This window comes from Arvicola amphibius, chromosome 5 (genome assembly GCF_903992535.2).
Source record: "Arvicola amphibius chromosome 5, mArvAmp1.2, whole genome shotgun sequence".
Classification (NCBI taxonomy): domain Eukaryota; kingdom Metazoa; phylum Chordata; class Mammalia; order Rodentia; family Cricetidae; genus Arvicola; species Arvicola amphibius.
In genome coordinates, this window is record NC_052051.1 from 1,576,092 (window position 1) to 1,582,977 (window position 6,886).

Below are 6,886 nucleotides of genomic sequence, written 5' to 3' on the forward strand. Positions count from 1 at the left end.
CATAGAAATGGTGGATATATGGTTTCTTCAGGGTCTAGAGTACAGCCCTGGAGAAAGGGCAAACAGGGATCCAGTCTAGAGATCCCAAGGGAGTGTCCACACTAGGAGCACATGCTGGAGGGAAGCAATAAGCAGGCGTGAGGGGCGTGAAGAGCAAGCTAGGGACTGGGGTGTTCTGGGATGAAAAGACAAAGAATGGGGTGGGATAGGACAAAGGCTGGGGCAGGAGGAAAGAGAAAGAGAAATAAGACCGGAGAAATGACGCCAAGGCTCAATGGATGGGCTAGCTCCAGACCCCCACGGCTCTTGATGAGCTGTGAGGATAAGGAAGAGGACAGTATCATGGGCTTGAGCACTGACCCCTGGGAGTCCAGTCAAGCGGTCCTGAATGAAGGTTCCCTGGAGAGCACGTGTCTGCTCAGAGATAGCTAATGCTTCAGCACAGGCAGGTCCATGAAGAACCAGTATAGCTGCTAAGTCCTTCCTTTGCTAGAATATGTGTCCCCCAGTCTTTCCATACTGAGACATGCCTGTCCCCCACCCCCTCCACCATCTCAATGCCATCCCCCAACTGCTCAACCTCCCAGTCACTAGCGCCTTTTGCAGATCAGGACACAGAGCTCAAGTGGTTCAGGAGCCGGAACCCAGGGACTAGCTCCCAACACCCCCAGGCATTGCCTCCACTCTCCCTCTCCACTCCTGTACGCCACAGTTCTTCATACCACACCAGCCTCACCAACGGATCACAGCGCCACAGCAGGCCCTGGGCAGGCTGCTCCTCCCTTGACACTGCCTGCCTGACCCACAGGGACCAAGTTTACATCCTCTAGAGTTACAGCCCACTCCTCTGTGCAGAAACGAGGGTGATCTTGCTAGGAAGGCAGAAGCACAGAGCAGAGGACAGGGATGGGCTAGAGCTGTGGACACAGCTGCCCCCCCCCCCACGTCCCCTCTAAAGTTCTCCTTCATGTGCTCACTTCATTTGCTGCTGGCCTCTGAAGTTTTGCACCCACTGTGGTCCCTGCAGGCCCCATGCAAGACCAGACACATAATGGGGACTCATGGGTACCTGATTTAAGGGACCACAGGCCCCCGAGGCCTGTCCACCCCAGGGGTTGGCTGTGGGCCCATCCCCAGCTCTAAGGAATAGGTCTAGACCTTTGTGTTGAGGACAAATGAATCTGAGAAGGTCGATCACACCCCAGCTCACCGAATGCCCCACCGATCACACCCCAGCTCACTGAATGCTCCACCGATCACACCCCAGCTTCACTGAATGCTCCACCGATCACAACCCAGCTCACTGAATACTACACCGATCACACCCCAGCTCACCGAATGCCCCACCGATCACACCCCAGCTCACTGAATGCTCCACCGATCACACCCCAGCTTCACTGAATGCTCCACCGATCACAACCCAGCTCACTGAATACTACACCGATCACACCCCAGCTCACCGAATGCTCCACCGATCACACCCCAGCTCACCGAATGCTCCACCAATCACACCCCAGCTCACCGAATGCTCCACCGAGGGTCCCCAGGCCAGGGTAGGCAGATGACTTCACCTGAAACAGTGATAAAGCAGATGTGCTGAGCTCTCTCAACCTCAGAAACTAGAGAAAGTCTATGCATGACCATAATCACATCCTTGCTCAATTAGCACCCACTAAAACGCTGTGCCACACATGACAGTAACAGAACCTTGGAAGTCAGTGGCTAGGGCTGCAACCTGGGAGAGCTTAGTTGTGGTGGGCAGGCCTGGATAATAGCCCTAAGCTGGGCTCTTCTTTCAGAAGTGCCCCAGTTCTGGGACCCGAGGGACCCTGTGTGCCACAGCCTGAAACTCGGTGCTGGAAGCCTGTACCCACTGGTCTAACCTGCTCCAGGGTCCTCTGCCCTGCTGATGTGGGCACCAGAAGGAGGTAGGGGTTCTGTTTGCCTGCTGGTTTGACTCATCTGTGTAATTCTGTCCCAGCATGCATTCTGAAGCTACTGGAAGAGCTGGCCTGACCCCACCTCTGGGCCTGTGGCTTGGGTTCCTCTAGAAAGTCAAGCCTCACTGGTGTCCTAGGAGCTGTGCCAGCCAAGAAGGTGTCCCCCCTAACAACGTATTCTCCTAGACAGTGGCTAATGACGTGGGTGGATCACCAAACATCTCTGTCATAGCCACTGCCACTTGGGTCACTGGGGGCCAGTAGCTGGATTTCTTGGGGACCAAGCACTACATGTATATGGCGCCACCCAGTCCATGAAATCCAAATCCCCTGGCTCTGGCTTGAAGAAGGGCTTTTCCCACAGCGAGCAACACACCCTGAGGCTTCATGATCCAGGCACATTGGGGACCAACCCAGGCCCACCTACCTTTCTGTTGTTTAGTTGGAGGGCTGAGTCCACGGAAACCTGAGGCAGACACTCTTCACACTCAGACCCTGGTTAGGATCTGGTCCCTGACCGGAGAGGACCCTCTGCTCCCAGAGCTCTCACTGTTACGATGAGCATTCCATTGTTACTCTTAATAAGTAGTCATTTTCATTTTCTTCAGTGTCAACACACAAGTAGGGTTTATGGTCTAACAGCACTGGACGGTATAGAAGGGAGTCCCTTATCCCATGGTGACCCTTGCTTTCCTCAGTGGTCAAGTCACCAACATCTCACACCACCAAAGATGATGCAGTTCCCACACACGCAAAATCCCTCTAAAAGAGAGAAAATGGTCTCTTAGAGCTGGCTCTCAAGAGGTGTGAGGAAGGCTAGGAACCAGTCTGAATCCCTTGACACCGTGGGATGCAGGCCTGGCCAAGAGATGCTAGCCCCTGCCTGCTCTCTCAGGCTGACCCCAAGCATTCTTCCCCTGGAGACAGCTTCACATCGTCAGAGCAAAGGCCAAACACAGTGACCACTGGCTCCAGCAACAGCTGGTCCAAGGACCCCTGAGACTGGAAGGCTGAGGCCCCCAAACCAGTGCTCCATGAACCTTCCATCCCTCCTTTCCGTCCCTTCCCCATGAACCCAACAACTCTTTCACAAGGAAGTCGCGGTCCTTAAGGGCTCAGAATCTGTCTTTTAAAAATGATGTCAAACTAGGCACGATGTGCACAGTTGTAATCCCAGCACTTGGGAGACAAAGGCCAGAAAATGAGGAGTTCAAGGAAGCCTCTCCTATAGGACAGGCCATCAGGGGTACATGAGTCCCTCTCTCAAAGGCAAAAGTGATGTCACAAGATGGATGCATCTATCTGTCCTGGCAGACCAGAATTTGTCCGTTTTCCCATGAAGCTAACTGAGACGCTGAGTTCTTCTTGGTTAGATAATAATATGAAACCGTGTCACAAAGTAACACCCCAAAAAGGCTTTGGGTGCCTTCCCTACACTCCAACTCTGCCTCCCCTCAAGAAGCCTCAGAGGATCACATAGGGCTAAACCAGCTTCTTGGCAAGTCTCAAGGGGCTTGGGCTTGAGGCCTGTCCTTCTTCCTCCTTCTGTCTGCCTCCGTGGAGACATCACCGCACAATGCCAGGTGAAGCACAGAAGTCACCTGTGCCTCCTGCACCCAGCTCTCACCCAGGTGCCTCTCCAGATATTTCCAACGCAACTCCCGTCCCTGTTAACCATATTCTGCAGCTGCGGCTTGAGACTGGATCTGACTGAGGAAATGGCAAGGGCCCTTGAGGTTTAGACCCAAAAAGCCACACTCCTGCCTGCCAGAATGACCACAGGATTCCAGATGCGGGTGCAACACCAGGAAAATTGGATCTGTGTTGCCTAAAGCCACTCGGACATGATGTGGGCATGGTTGCTACCGAGGTATAACCCAGCCTGTCTCGACTGGCACACCAGGTCTTCTCCTTCTGGAATGTTCTTCAGCCACCATCTTCTCCCTGCTCCAGCACCACACACCAAGGTCAGGGTCTCCCGCTGCTGGGAGAAGGCAAACCACAGGCAGATAAACCTCCGATACAAAGTCTGTCTGTGTGACACGTGACAGACAAGAGAAGAAGGGGAGGAGGGTGGGTGTCTGGGACAAGTGGTCATGGAGGACCCCTCAGGGGTGAGGGGAGCACTCAGTTATGATGCAGGAGGTGAGGCACTGTGTGGTGTTGCCTTGAACCTGGGACCTGTCCCTACTTTTATCTCCAGGGCCCTTTTGATGTTCTGCTAGAAGCTCTTGTTAATACCTGGAAATCAACCAGGGCTCAAACCCAGGGCATTTTACAGGCAACTAGAGAGGGTCATGGCTTCAGCTGAAGCCCCCCGGTTGAATGCACCAGGGCACCCCCACCAGAAGGAAGCTCCATTGCCTGTCAGGAGTAAAGCTAGGGACTCAATACTCCTCTGGTCACAACACTGCCTGCCCCATTGCTGGGGCCCAGAACCCAAGTTCTCCTCAGCCATCTCCCCCAAGTGGGCACCAGAGTGACTTCACAGTTCTATTAAGACCATCAAGGGGTAGAGGAAGGGGGAGTCGTAACCAGAGCTGAGCCCGGGCTGCAGTTGTTGAGGTCCCAGATTTATCCCGTCCAGTCAGCTGATGGGTTTCAGTTACTGTCCTCAGCAGCAGCAGTCAGTAGAGCGGCCGGCACAGCCTGGCTCACCGTGCAGCTGCAATGATTGATCCAGGAGGTGGGCTTCCTGGAGAAATGCATTTCCCACCCTCAGGATAAAAATAGCCAGGCAGAGAGCTGGGAGGGTAGCACCAGGCAAAGACCTCGGTCGGCTGTCATTCCATGGGCTGAGCCTCTGCAGGATAGCAAGATAAGTCCGGCACAGCCACGCCCAGCCCCAAGGGAGGGACAGAAAACAGGTGCAGCCTTCAAGAGGTCTGTGGGTGGGAGCTACTGCCCACTGTCTCTATGCTGCAGGAGCCATAAGGCTAAGTCAAGCCTCTCTGTGCCCCTCAAGGTCACCAAAAGCAGAAAGCCAATGTGGCCGGGCCCGGGCACCCCAGCTGTCCAGCCATGCCAAGTGTCCTCTGGCTGTTTTCCTATAACCAGGGCCCATCGGCCTGCCCAGGGCCAGAGGAAAGCAGTGGCTTTTTTTGGGAAGTCTGTGTTGGCCTTGGTAGAGGAGGGAGGAACAGGGCATTTGATCACAGCTATTTAAAGACCGTGAATGGACAGGTGCAAGGCTTGGGCAGGGGGTGGGTTATTGAGCTGGGATTAGGGAAGAGGTTAGCACAGAGGACTTCCAGCCTGGGACAGAAAGCACTCCAAAGGCTTCTGAACACCCAGCATGGGGTCCAGGATGGTCTTATCATATGACACCCCAAGAAAAACAGAACCTTGGTGCTCAGGTGGAAAAGACCCCCCTGGGTGTGGGCCAAGGTCAGAATTCAACAGGAACCCAGTCATCTAGAATCCATGGGCCCAGGCTGGCCTTGAGGCTCCACAAAGGCCAGATGCAATTGTTCCTTAAAACTGGGTTTTTATACTCGGCTACTGATAGGCCCACCAATATCTCCCAGTGATAAAGTCTGTAGCAGGTACAGGTGGCCAGGGCATCGCTGCTTGTCAGACTCCTCCAGGTCCTCTAGGGCCATCTCTGTGACCACACCTCCTGGAGTCACACTAGGGCCATCATCTCTGTGACCACACCTCCTAGGGCCACACTTGCCATTCTGACACCTTCAGATTGTGGGAACATGCCCAGGTGAGGAGGGCTGATCAGACTTTTAGCACTGTGACAAGTACCCAGGAGAAACAATTTAAAAGAAGAAAAAGTTTATTTCAGCTCTTGTTTTTCTGGGATTGTGGGATTTTTGGTTTAGTTTGGTTTGGTTTGGTTTTTGGTTTTTGAGACAGGGTCTCTCTATGTAGTCCTGGCTGTCCTGGAACTCTCTCTCTGTAGACCAATCTGGCCTTAAACTCACAGATATCCTCCTGCCTCTGCCTTCTGAGTGCTGGGACCAAAGGCGTGAGTAACCATGCCCAGCCTGGCTTCTTTCAGAGGTTGTAATCCATGCTCAGCCTCCATTACTTTGACCAAAGGTGAAGCAGATCTTGATGGTGGGAGGGTTGTACACTCACAGCAGCCCAGGAGCAGAAAAAGCATGCCTACCCCGGTGGGTTCCTTCCTTCCCCCTCTCTGTTCCCTCTGACACCCTGCCTATGAGAGGGTACGACCCACATTCAAAGCAATCTTGCCCACTTAGTCCCCTTGGGAAACACCCCCACAAACATGCCCAGGAGTGTGCTCCACTAACTGCCTAGGTTTCTCTCAGTCCAACCAACTATGCAATCAAGATTAGCCAACTCAGCCGGGCGGTGGTGGCGCACGCCTTTAATCCCAGCACTCGGGAGGCAGAGGCAGGCGGATCTCTGTGAGTTCGAGGCCAGCCTGGTCTACAAGAGCTAGTTCCAGGACAGGCTCTAAAAAAGCTGCAGAGAAACCCTGTCTCGAAAAACCAAAAAAAAGAAAAAAGAAAAGAAAAAAAAGATTAGCCAACTCGCAGATGTCTCGACTGGCAAAATGTTTGTGGTACAACCGTGGAGCCCCCATATGATTCCAGGAACCCATGTAAAAAGCTCGGCATGGAGACAGGAGAGATAGTTCAGTGGTTAAGAGCACTGGCTGCCCTTCCAGAGGTCCTGAGTTCAATTCCCAGCAACCACATAGAGGCTCACAACCATCTGTAATGAGAACTTTTGGCCTGCAGGCATATATGCAGACAGAACACTGTATACATAATAAAAAAATTTTTTAAAAAAGCTTGGCATATGGGCTGGAGAAATGGCTCAGAGGTTAAGAGCATTGCCTGCTCTTCCAAAGGTCCTGAGTTCAATTCCCAGCAACCACATGGTGGCTCACAACCATCTGTAAAGGGGTCTGGTGCCCTCTTCTGGCCTGCAGGCATACACACAGAATATTGTATACATAATAAATA